Source organism: Athene cunicularia (assembly GCF_003259725.1).
Source record: "Athene cunicularia isolate RWA chromosome 10 unlocalized genomic scaffold, athCun1 chr10_part1, whole genome shotgun sequence".
Lineage (NCBI taxonomy): Eukaryota > Metazoa > Chordata > Aves > Strigiformes > Strigidae > Athene > Athene cunicularia.
In genome coordinates, this window is record NW_020799112.1 from 9,345,579 (window position 1) to 9,359,317 (window position 13,739).

The following is a 13,739-nucleotide window of genomic DNA, read 5'->3' on the forward strand; positions in this document are numbered from 1 at the left end:
GTTAATTTGGAGTCAGAGCCAAGAGCTACAGCCAGTAAGAATACATCAATTTAGTGGTAATTCTGAAGCATTTATGTGTGTCCTAATGAACAGGCCATTTGCACGGTTCTCAATAATTTATGCTGTGCACACAAAGGGATTACATCTTAAAATATGTGCTAATAAAACTGGACTTTTAAAATACAGAGAGACATGAATTTCCATTGTGTCAAAATCACCCAAAATTGCTATATATACTTTTTCTTTAAAAAGTGTTCACAAACAATACAAACAAGCAAGGCTTCCAGTTCCACTTTCCAAATTGCAGCTTGAAAGCAAAACATAGTTTTTTCAGCATTGCTTTCTTTTATTTTTACATCTAGCCTGTGTCTCCTCCAACTGCTTTTTCACCTAATCCTATCCTCACCCCAGAACAGCTTGTTGCTAGCACACCTTCCTGGGAAGCAAGACAAGTGTGTACAAATCCTCTCCATCAGAGGAAGGAGTCCGAGCAGGGTCTCCTCCATCCCTGAATGAGGGCTCCACTCCCTGAGACACAAAACACAAACTGCCCCCGGGCACTTTCTTTGAAGTCTAACCCTTCATTTCCCTTGCTTTTCTTAATGACTGAAATGAAACACTTCAGGGGTTTGGTGAAATGAAATATTTCTATTTTTTAATTTGTCAAGGAAAGGAAAAAAATAAAAGAAAATTTAAATTTTACTCGGAATTATTTCCCTTGGTTCTTTGTGTTGGCAGCCAATCTAGAAAAACAAAACCAAACCAAACCAAAACATACAAACAATTATTCAAACAGTGGTTGCGCTAGTCTTGGCTGCCCTAAGAGTTTTCCCAAAAGCTTCTCTGGCAGAGCTTGGTAACACACACACCTCTTGTAAACACTGCTACAAAAACAAGGCAGGCAAAACGCAACCAATCCAAGCTATTACTGACAATCACTTGATTTAGAGGAGCAGGGAAACATGTCATATAACTGTTACGTATGAAGTATATAAGGAGTCGATGCCATCACCGAGGGACTTGCTGGTACAGGTTATAAAACATCTAAAACCTGCAAGTATATTACAGCCCTAAAAAATGCACAACACCCACAGTTATTATTTATAGTACGTATTTATAGTATGTATTTCTTCATATTGTGCCTGTTATTTATGGGTCACGCGTTCTCTTCAGCCTGCTCTGTGGCAGCGTGACCAGCCAGCTGAGTAGCTGGCACCTTTTCCAAGTGGGCTCCTATGCTAAGCTCCTTCTGAGGACAGGAAAGCAGAAATCGGTCTTCCCAGGTAGAAGACTCACAAGGAGGGCACCAGTGCCTAGAACTGATCTTCCATGGAAGGTGAGAATCTTGGTATTGATATCAATGGGGCCAAGACTTGACTTATGTGACTCCAGAAGTTGTCAGTTTGGAAAAATTTGAAAAAACAGATATACCAAAAGTGTGAAAATATTCACTAAATCTAATAAAAAGAGAGTAAGCTGAAACAAAGAACAAAACAGAACCGCTTTTCTGTTCCCCTTTCAAACATCTGTGCCCAGTTGGAAGGGTGTCTTGCATCTAAGTGAGGGTAAAGGAGAAAAAAAAGAAGACTTAGAGAGATTATTCCAAGTATCCCACAGGAGACACGACTGTGGCAAGTGTTCTTATTGTTACCAGCCACCATCAACAGATGGACATCACAAGCAGCACAGGCAGATTTGGGTTGAAGTTAGCAGCTGAGATAAGGGGACTAACACAATGTGTGTATGATGTTGGGATTACTTGCAGGGATGAGTCTCTCCCTATGTTTCCCAGGGTAGAAGAAACTCCTTACATCTACAACAAACTTCTCAGTCAGCTGGAGGGTAAAGAGCACTTCTTCCCATCACCCCAGGGTTCTTGGTAAGAGCTATGAAGTCTTTAAAAAAGATGAGCCAGTACACCTACGTGCCCGACTCACCCTTGATGCAGCAGCCCTCACCACCCAGGTTAACGGAGACAGGGGAGAGAGACAACAAGTCACTGTTGTCTGAGCAGCCCCCAAATCCTGAACAGCTTCTGTGGTTATCTTAAAAAAAAAGCCTAAAGCATAACAGCTCTCAACCACTAGTAACACAGGTACTCGCTGTTAGCAGAGACTGCACACTGTTGTGTTGTGCTTGCTCTCTGCCACTGCTCACGGCACGAGTGCTGTCTATGAGGTAGAAGACATGGACTTCTCTACAGTCTTATCTAAAAAGGCTTTTTAAAATGGCAGAGCCATATGTTTTCAAATATAATAGCCTCCTCTTCTCCCCTCTCCCCCCAATAAGAAGATAAGGTAAAAGAAATTATATTTCCCCAAAGCCCTGAAGGATAATTACATTTTTATGATTGTGAAATCTCAGGCTCTCTGTTAAGGGACTTGGGACAAACCAACATCGTCTGCATGTTCTTGGGAAGAACGTGGCTAAGTAACAGGGCAGCTTTATTTCTTTCAGCTGTCCTGCTTCAACCCTCAGGGAGTATTTTCTCCAAAGCAACAAATAACTGGTATGGCTGTGATGGGACACAAGATTAGATGAGCAAACACTATGCTCTACTAAAGGCAGCTTTTTGTGTAGATAGAGCACTCCAATTACCACAGTCCTTATTAGTTGACTGAATATTTGTCAATGCAAACACTTGATCGAGCACTAGAACTGTCCTGAGCACCTGGCCATCTCACTAATAAATGATCTAGGCTGCAGTCTTATGGGCAGCTGTGCCAAGCTACAGGACTAACATGGCCTTGGTGAGATAGTCTTCCTCCTGGCCAACACACTCCCATTTCCTCAGTCTCGCCCTATCTCATCTCCTCCCTTCCTTCGTCCTATTCCCTCAGCATCATACCACAGGCAGGCTCAGATCTCTAACTTGGCAGACTATCCACTTTTTCAGGGGTTATCAGGCTGTAACATTTCTTGGGGAACCTGATGAAAGCCAAAAGCTGCTGCGAGATGAGTTAGTATATACTTTTGTTAGCATGTACCACAGCTGAGGATGCATTTGACTGGCTCATCATCTCTGGAGTCCACAGCCCTCAGGGATGACCCAAGCAGGTGTGTGTCAGATCCCTGTGCAGAGTCATCTAATAATAAACTCCCTAGCACACACAGCTTCTACCCTTTCCTGGTCCTGTTCTGAAGCATGGTCTGATCCTGAAGGTTTAAGTATTCCCCAAACCACCTGAGAGCTCAACACATCCAGGATCCATTCAAACTGGCATAATCTAAGCACCAAAATTTCCCCTGGGTTACTGAAATGTTCCTCCTTTTTATCTTTCTTCTAACCAGCCTGTGTTGAGCAGATCCCCCTGTACAACTGACTTGATACATTTATTATTCCATACTACCTAACAGAATTTCTTTTAAAAATACCAAAGCTTCTTTGGCTAAAAATTCAGTATTGAATGGTTCTCTCCAAAAACAGCACCATTTATTCTGGTGAGACACTATGTCTTCAAAGTGTCTCTGTACTGCATGGTGGGATTAAATAGCAGAGGCTGTGAAGGAGTTCTTCTTTTCACAGTGTGGATGTTTAGATTGAGAGGGTGATGCAGGCTCTTACTGCCAGAGGGTGTTCTAGTGCATCTTTCATAACCAGCACGTATCCTGAACTTGCAAGATAAGAACAAGAAAATATTGTGATCCACAAGACTGTTTTACTCAGGGAAATACGATGAGCTGTAGTTATCACCGCCTGCGAGTGTGAGAGCATGTAGGCTATGAGAGCCTGCAAGATAAAGTACAAAGCCAGAACACAGCAAGATTGCTGAGCTGATACCAATTTTAGCAGTGGTTTATAGCAAAGAAATGAATTCAACAATGATTCAGAAAAACAAAGTCCTGATATGACCAGACAAAGAAGCAGTAGAGAGGAGGAAGGCTCAGCGATGTCAAGGATCAGCCTGTTGGGAAGAAGGGCAGAGACAAGCACTTCCCCACCTGAATGACAACTGTGTGGCCAGCAGTTCCGCTGCGAGGCTGTGCTGGGGTGTGAGAGCATACTGATGCCTCGCAGCACGTTTGTCCCAGCCCCTGTGGTGGGTGTTAGCAATAAAGACTGTGCACCCATATCCTGCCTGTAGGATACAGCTCAGAAGAGTAAGTGCTTGGTAAAAGATGCCCATGGAGAAGTTAGCTGAAGGCTTGAAGGTTACAATATGGTGCATTCAAACACTATCAAGAGGTATCCAGTGGAGAGGTTACTCCACATCTAGGGCAGTTACAACCAGAGATTAAAAAAAGACTGAATGAAGAAAGAGAGACCAAGACTCCAGGAATGCAGTCAGGTAAATTAACTGCTTGCACAACAGCATAAGGCATGGTCAGGACACCACTGCAGTGGCCATAAGACACAAACAAAAAATCCCTCAGGCTGAACACCTTTAGGATTGATCCATCCTTATATGTTGTTACAAGCCATTTACCAGGAAAGTTTAACACATGAAACTGCTACTCAAACTGTCCAGACAACTGTTGCTCAAAGAACAAAGGGCAATAGTGACTCTTAATAGCAAAAACAGGCAAGGAAGGAAAAAAGAATTAGGCTTTTTTTTTTTAAACAACCCTCTGTAACTGTCTGAAAAAGAGTGAGGAGTAAATAGGAGAACATTACACTGCATAACAGGAATTTGATTTCTAGGCCTGATTGGAGGTTTTTTTCATTGTTGTTTTGGGGTTGGGTTTTTCTTTTTGTTGCTGTTGTGTGTGGGTGTTTTGTTTGCTTGGGTTTTCTTAAAACCTGATTTAATTTGTAAAATCTTGAATCAGGAAAAAAAAAAAACCAAACCCCACACTTTAAAAGATGTTATTTCTTATTTTCCTCTTTGAACATTTTTCAGCGCTCTCTCCTCTAGATGGGTAATGAAACTCTTCCTTGAACCCATTCTCCTTCCTTAAAAGTGAAGTTGAAATCAGTGGAACGCAGTAATGCAAATTAAGCAAAGTGATATAAGCAATAAGATATTACAGGGGGGTTTTGTCAAGGTTCAGATTTACTCTATCAGAGATCCATTTCCTCCCCTTACTATTCACATACATACTCTCTTGTTTGCAAACCCCATCAATTTTACATCCCTGTCATTAATCTTCCAAGAGAGTAAAATGCCTGAAAGCTCAAGTATCCAGTAACACCAGCATGCACAAAAAGGGGTAAGGAAAGCAGAAAAACAATCAGGAAGAAAAAGCTTAAGTTATGTATTTCCAGGGAATTCTTACTAAAAACCACGAGCAGAAGCTGTTGTTTAAAACCATGACAAAATGTTTGCCAGTATGCTCTCAAATGCACCCAGAACTATGGCCACGGGCTGTGATTTTCTCCTAAGCACAAAACATGGTAAGTAGTTCCTTACTGGCCCTGCATCTGGGCTACACCAGGGAAGTAAGGATTTATTCTTGTAGCAGAATCTGGCTTTTGTGTGCAGAGCACTGCAATATCCACACGGTTTCACTGAAAAGTTGGATAAAATCTCAACTTTCCCTGAATACTGGCCAAATGAACAACACTGCATTAAAAAAAAATGACCCATGCAGCACATTTGTAATTCAAAAGCTGATCCCTTGCCATCTCTTTCCCCTCAATTTGCTCAGCTCACTGAATTTTCCAACTTCTGGTGCAGTTTTAACAGTACTGTCATTCAAGTTCTAGAAATAGAAGTAACTGTGTCGAACTGGGGTTTGCAATGCACATTACCACACTGCCATAGAGGAAACTAATAATTAATATTTCTACTTAGCACTTGAATTTATAGATTAAAATAATATAACAAACATCTAATTTGCAACACATCTCTATGGAGAGGTGTGGTTAAACCATGACAAGAGGGTAAGTTTTTACTACCCCCAAAGCAATGACGTTAAATGGTTCTCACAAAGCAAAAGAAAAGTTTGTGCCAGAGCCAACACCAGAACTAAGGAGTTCATCACCCCCTCGATGCCATCAAAGATCACAGATATTTTATGCTGGTAATTCTCTCCTCTGGACGGCTTATTCTTCCCACTAAAGCCCTAATCTGGATTTAGAAGAAAAACACATCTCGATGTTTGCAGACTGTAGCTGACTTTCAGCTGCTTCTGACCTTTTCGACGAGGTGCCAGCGGAGCAGAAGCACTGCGAGCAAAGGCACGAAGAGGAAGCAACAGGCAAGGCTTGGGAACCCATGCAGGGGTTATTGCAGGCTTTGGGCAGAATGCTGCGTGTGTACTCACAGGTAAGCACAGGACCCCAGCCAGTGGGTGGCACAGCTCCACGCATCTGCTGGCCACGAAGTCTTGAACAGAGACTGCGAGAATCTACAGCCTGCAGTAGTGGGTAAAGATTTTCAAGGTAAAGAGCAATTCCCATTTTTTCTTATGCTGTATAATTCTTCAACTCAAGTCTCATTTGTTCTGGGTTTGAAAAAGTAGCTGACAATACAGAAATTACCAATATATCTTGTGTGGGCTTCTAACTGCCTATTTACATCTCTCAGTCTTTACTAAGGCTTTGCAGACTTTCCCTTCCCTCACTCAAAAGCTGAAGAAATACAGCACAGAGAGTTGATGTCAGGATCAGATTATGACAGCATGAGTCATTTATTAAGATTCCAGTAATGCTAAGCTCTTTAGCAGGTGCCTTGAGACCATATTTTTCAGAGTCTAATTTCAGATTCAGACATAAGTACGTTTTATTGGTTTACCATAAACTGTCTGTCCATTGTTGCTCCTCTAAAGCCGCCTTCTGCTTGTCCTCTACTCCACAGCTCTCTTCTCTGAGCTGTGTCCACTTCTACTCCCTGATGGCATGCAAATAACAGCTTATTTTAATTTAGATTTCTTTAATGCTACAGATAGATCTTGTTTTGTCATGTAGTATCACAACCTCACTCTTTTTTCATCTGTACTTTTTATCAATCTCTGTCATTTACACCGCTTCTCCTTACGCCACAGCTACAGGAATACCTGGCTATCAAAGCCAGCTCCCTTTCCTCTATTTTTAGCCATTTTGTAATTATATGCCCTTACATGTCCCTCACCTCCTCCTTTTTCTGATGGCCAGCAGCACAGAAGGTCAGTACTTCAGAGGCCCAACCATGCATGTCCTTCACTCTCCTACACCAGAAAGGACATAATATATCTTAATGCTTAATTAAGGCTTAATCATAAGCTCAGTTCTAAACTTCTTGATATACGTCCCAATATTTCTGCCATCTGTACTTGTCCAGTTGCGCTTGGACCAGCAAGGTGGATGGCAGTTCTCAGAAAAGCCACACTCTTCTACTACTGCCATTTCAAAGGAAAGCAATGAATTCCTCAGCAAGGCACCAAACTGAAAACACACCATTTCTATTAACTGCTGCAGAAATTATGCAGTTCAAATGTCTCTCATGGTACCCTTCTACCCCAGGGAAGGCCACAACTGTCACCAAAGCAAGGTAGAAAACCCCTAACTACCCTTGTTATTTTGGTAATATGGTAATTCACTACTACTAGTTTACCATGAATAAAAATTGGTAGAGAGTAAGGGATGTAAGTGGAACCTGAGGCCATAAGTGTTTCTGAAGTTATTGCATCCAAGCCCTTCCCCAGTTACCTTCTGTGGAGCAAATGTGACTTTTTGCATGGTTTTCATAACTCCTCTAAATTTGAAACCCAGTTTTCCTAAGCAGTCCTAGTCCTTTTATTTATTTCAGCAAAGATTATTTGCCCAAATCTGTGTCAGATTCATGTGAATTTATTTGTCCCCTTAAGGGGACTGGGGGTGGAGGAAATAGATGGACACGTAAGAAGCTCAGCCTCTCAAAAAGAGCGTGCCTTTTTGAAAAGTCATTTATCATATGAGCTCGTCATCTCTTCCCAGAATCCTGTGTTTAACTCCAATCATGAAATCTAAAACCCAACACACTTTCATCCAACCAAACCAGCAACTTCCTCTCTCCAAGGAGATTCCAGGCATACTGATGGGTCTGTGTATTTGTATGTTCAGAGGAGTTTCATAAGGAGAAAACGGATGGATGGAAATGCCAAAGAGATTCAGATAATCTTCCATAACACAGAGTGCATTCAAAACAAAAAATATTTCAAGAAAGACTGAATAATGGAGCACATGCTCCTGCTAGCAATCAAAAAAAAAAGGAAAAAAAAAAAAAAAAAGCAGTGGCAAAGCTCAGTTATTCTGTTAGCTGCCATGGTACTTATACCCATTTACATTTAATATCTAGCTTCAACATGCATCTTCTTGATACTGTAGGGAAAAAAAAAAATCTTCCTATTTTCACTGAAGTCAGGAGAGTTTTGCAAATTAGCCTCAGCTGTTGATATAGCCCAAATAAAACCAGAGCAAATAACCAGGAAAAAGAATATGCTGTTTAACTGCTGAAAGATAAACTAATGTACTGCACAATGTTTAAGTAAGTCTCACACCAAGAACTGTTGCCCCAAATATACATGTCTGCTAACAAAAGCAAAAGTGATTATCATAGTGAGTGTTGAAAAATGACAGTTTTAAGACCTTGGACTCTTCTTCACAATATATACAATTGCCAGTGCCTTCAACAGAAACTTCATATAAATACCAGAAGTCGGAACTGACTTCTCAGACAAATGTTTGTGTGTTCTATCAAGTTGGGACAAAGCCATCATTTCTTATGGAAACATTTTTGGTGGTCCTGGGCAAAGAACATGTTTACTTTATAGCAGATATAACTAAAAATACACTGTGCTACAGCCTCCAATTATCTTGTTTGGAATAGTTTGAGGCTACTCGAGGTTCATTGCTGTTATTTTCTTTATTATATACTGAAAATGTTGCTGTTTTTCCTGTAATTTGAAAAGCAGCTATTTCAAGATTTGACATCTATGTTTGTACCTCCCCCGCGTGGATAACAAGATCCAGGGTGAAATTTTCCAGAGTGCCCATCTTCCATTTTCAAAAGCAACTCAGGTACTTAAGACATAGATCGATACTTTGCTTAAATTACATACGCCTTTTAAGTCTTCCATTAATTCCACTGCCTCTACATTATCCTTCTTTTCAAGCTGGTTTAACAGCAACTCAGATATATAATTATTTTCACAACCAGTACTAATTAACAGCATACCACAAACGAGGGGACCTGGTCCCACAAACACTCACACTTCCGTCCATCATCCTCCCCCACCCCGAGCCCCTCCACAAGGGATGTCCTTCACAATCCATTCAACAGCAGAGCTACACATGTGCTCAGATGCCTCCATGATGAGGACCTGTTCTTCATTAAGGCTGATCAACTTTAAACAAAATGCAGCTTGCCTACAAAAACTTTATAGTCTGGGTTCCTTAGCCTTCAGCCTCTCCCATTCTCCCAATTAACCGCCTCTCTTTTCCAATTGAGCTTTCCCAGCCTCCAACCAGCTCTGGCATCCTGCGAGTTGTTAATGAATCAGTTCTGCATGAATCATTTCCCATGTGCAGACTGTGTATTTCATCACAGAGCAGATTCTCACAGACTTTCCTCCTTGGTCCCGATGACAAAGAACTACCTCCGCTACCAAAACATGCCTTGAAGTTTCCACAAGGAGTTAACAGAAGGTGTGTACCGTGTGAGAGGTGAAAAGGGTAGTGGAAGAAGGCTGTGTTAATTTTACAACGCTGACTTCCTTAATTATGAGTCACCAGCAATACAGGAGAAATACAGCTTAAAAAGTAAACCTAAAAGAGTGTGATGTCTTAGGGGAATGCTGCACATTTAAGATGAAACGCCTCATTAAAAGCCCACAGAAGTTAATATTTTACAGTCTCTTATGTCTGTAATTACTAGTGAAATCAGAGACTCAAGACCCTGCAAGAGTTTGTGTGTATTTGGAGGAACAACTTTGTAAACTTCTCTGTCTCATAATCAGGTTTTACAACACATCTGAGAAGGCTGAGGGAAGAGAGGTGGTGGTGTTACAGGCTTTTGGGTTGTTAGTTTTATTTTGGGGGACTGTTTCTATACAATAAGAAAAGAGGGTTATTTGTACCAGAGAGGTGAAAAATGCTTCAGCTGAAATATTTTTTCCCCTCCAAAAACTCTTAGCAGCAAAAAAGGAAGCTGTGTATGTGGCCTACCTGAAAGCTTCCTTTCTTCTAGTACATCAGTTGAAAGGGTTTTTTTCAGGCTACCACTCGAAGCCTAATAGATAGCACAGCAGACGTACCATGAGAAGTGCCATGCAGCAAGAGAAAGTCATTCCCTCAGCCATCCCCTCTAGCCAAGATAATTAACATTCATGGAAGCCCAATTCTGCTTTCTAAAATTACATATTATGTTAAAAAAAACAAAAAAAACAAAAAAAACAAAACCACAACAAACCAAAACAAAAAACAAACAAACAAACAAACAAAACAAAACCACACACACTGAAAAACTTTGAGAAAAGGAGGGGGGAAGAGTATTTTCCCCCTCCTGCAAGACATAAGGAATTCCCTTGCTCACGAAAAATCAGACTTTTACATGCTGTTGCTCCCTCTATCAGGATGCACCATTTTCCCATTGAGATCTGGAGCAGTCACTATCTATTTGAAGGAAAGCAGCACTAACACAAGCACAGATGTTTTCCCTCTACCCTTCACTCTCCCCTGCCTTAAACTGCACCAGCTCGGCACTGGTGATATGGCTGGGAGCAAGAATGTATAATTTCAGTGCTTAACTCTGACTAATGCAGGATGTGTGGGAGAGCAGCACAGCGGCATGAATAACAGTTCTATAAAGCACGTATCAGTATCACGCTAAGTCATTCTTATCATCCAAACCGGATCTCAAGCATGTGCGTGCACAGTACCTTTCCTGTAAAGTTTTTATCATTACTACTGCTTGCATGGAAATCCAGCTGGTATGACACAAAAAGGAGCAGGAAAAAGCAAGTACCTGAAATCAACATAAACAAATACCTTATTTTCACGTAAATGTCAGTAGTAATAAAAACTTGAGGCAAGAAGTGATTAAAGGAAGTCCAGAAAAGCAACAAGAAAACAGGTCACCCTTCAACTGCCACAGGAGACAGAACTGTTCCCAAATGAGATGTTTTTCACAAGTTTTCCATGAGGTCTCCATAACGAACAGCTGAAAATACCAACTGCATCAAAACTCACATTTAAGTAAGAGAGACATTTCAAGTAGCTTTCCTGTTGTCATCTCCTCCTTCTCTCTCTCCAAACTAAAAAGTACATTTAATATTCACATCCTGGGACCCTCACTGGATAAATGCTTAAACATTAAACTTAAACTAGAAGTAGATCTCAAGCTTGCCAAGGAGAGGGGAACAAGGAGGGAAGCAGACTCACAGGTAAATATTAGTTTGTACTTGAAAAAGCCAGAGCACATTTTAAAGCTGCTTTTGATTTTCGTGCCAACTTCACATGGTCCTCTGTCCAACGTTGGTAGGGCAGGGTGACGCAGGGGGACTGAGCGCCTGGTGTCTTTGGCAGCTGCTCCAGGGTGACAGTGACACTGCCAGCCATTTTCAGCCAAATTATGGAAAATGATCAGCAGAATTCCAGAAACAAAGGATGTTTTTCTTCCTCATTTTCCTTATGGCCCCACTTGGCCGGTGCCTCTAATGCCAGCCACACAGGAGTCTGGCTGGCCTGTTGTGTGTGGTTTTGGCACTCACAAAAGGGCAAGGAATGCTGTTTGGGAGCACAACTCTCCTCCTCTTTGCTCCTAGCCGGTAACCACAGAGGCCTCATATCACCTTGCCATCTGGCAACCTTCATGTGTACTGGCCTGAGCAATAATGCTAGATAACGACTGGAAGTTCTTTAAAGCCACAGGAGAGATCCCTCCTGGCCTGCAGCAGTAGACCAGCATCCCTCTGCTGCGACCTGAAAGAGGAATCCACAGAAGACAAAACAGTTTTTAGTTTTTCGAATCCTGAAGTGTTTTCAAAACTATGCAAGTGTACAAATAGATCTGTCCATCTTTGTGGTATAGCCAAGATGAGAGTAACACTAAAATGCTGCTGAACAGTTCACAGCAACATTACAGCACTTTCATGGTCAACATGAAGACCACCACCACTCACTGCAAATCAAAGCTTGAGGGAAACTTTGGAATCAAACCATAACAACTACTTGAGATGAAATACAGACAGGAGACCCAGAAACAACACCCAGCTTCTCTAAAACAACACGATGAGGCATATAGAGGTAACACTCAATTATGGCCTTCTTTTTATGTCTCCTCTTTAGCAGCAGAATGCACTTGCTAGGTCCCTGGGTCAGCAGTGACTCAGAGAACAAAGGGCCTTCCAGTGAATCATCCACACATTTTTAAGCACCCTCCAGGTTTTGTTGGTTGGGAGATGTCTCACTACCTACACCTTCCCTAAATACTAACCAGGCTGTCCAATATGTGAGTGAGAGAGAGCACGCGATCAAGGACCCAAAAGAGCAGGCGATCCTCTCCCAACACCCACCCAAATGCTACAAAAAGGAATACAAGCCACACTCAGATCTAGCAGCACTGCTCCCTCCTACAGCATGTGAACATGGGCATAAGCTACACAGAGATAGGGAAACAATGGGATAAGTCACAAATATTTGATTTCACAAGTCAAGACAGTTTTCTTTCCCCTCCCCTCGTGACTAAGCTTTTGGTCCACACACCCACTCCATCCTCAAAAAACAACTCCATGAAACAAATTTGATTGCTCTAAAATACACACAGGCAATGACCAATCATACCTCCTCCTCACAGCACTAGGTTTATTTACTAAGAGTCTGCACCAACTGTCTGCTTTGTACGTAACAGGATCCAACTCCCTCTCTCAACGAGACAGTAGCAAGTCCAACTCCTCTCCGTTTTCCTTATCCCATTCCCAAACTTACAAGTCTGCAGACAACATTGGTCACCCAGATAAACTTTCTAAAATCACTCCTAGCTGCTTCCAGGGAAAGGACAGTGCTGTGCCCAGTGTGCCATGGACCAGAATTGATCCCAAACCAGCACTCAGAAGTATGGCAAGGAAGCGAGAGCAGTGGGCTGTGCCACTGAGGGAAAGGAGAGCGGTGGCAGCAGTCCATGCCTCACTGCCTCCCAACATCCTGCTGAGTTTATTAGCTTAGGCTTTGTGCCATGCCTTACCTTTAATGCGCTGCTGCTGCACTGCCTGAGCACTGCTGGTGTAACAGCAAGGACACTGCCTGCAACTGGAGGCAGAAGACCCAGACTTCATGTCCATCCTGGCATAGACCTGCTGCATAATGACAACGTTAAACCTTACTCTAGGAATCCACCCACCATCCGGAACCACTGCTCCACACCACCTCTAATAGCCTCCCGGTTGTTTTCTCTTTGGTTCACTACTTGCACCTTGATACATTTTCCTGCACAAAATTTAAGAAAAAAAACCTAACCCACCAAAAAACCCAACCCCAAACAACAAATTAAGATCTACACCTTCTTTTTCCTCTTAAGAACCAAAACAACTTGCCTGTCCTTAGGTCATCCCATCTAATCTCTTCCTCTTCTCTGGCACATCAGATAAGTATCTTGTTTCTCCAACCCATCAAAAAACACAGCTGCTAAAATTATCATTCCAATCCATCAATCACACTCCTCTCTTAATCTGTCCAGTCTCTTCTATGAGGTATTAAGTTCAAATAGCCTAGAGCCTTGTCCTCAAGGCACTCCAGCCCTCCTTATAACCCATCTGAGAGCTCATCCTAACTGGAGCTTCTCCCCCCTCCTCCCATGTTCCTTGCCCAGACTGGACATCCACCACATGCTTCCCCCTTGGCT

General features: G+C 42.1%; 1 protein-coding gene across 2 annotated transcripts in view; it reads right to left on the bottom strand.

The window, feature by feature from the left end:
* SMAD3 (SMAD family member 3) overlaps positions 1-13,739 on the bottom strand; it is a 78,515-nt gene that overhangs the window by 23,103 nt on the left and 41,673 nt on the right. Inside the window, exon 1 of one of the 2 annotated variants that reach the window (XM_026856324.1) lies at positions 13,083-13,104. The exons of the other annotated variant lie outside the window; for it this stretch is intronic. The gene's annotated coding sequence lies outside the window, so the exon portion shown is untranslated. Of the gene's footprint in view, positions 1-13,082; positions 13,105-13,739 lie in introns of those variants that run through there. 2 annotated transcript variants of the gene reach the window in all.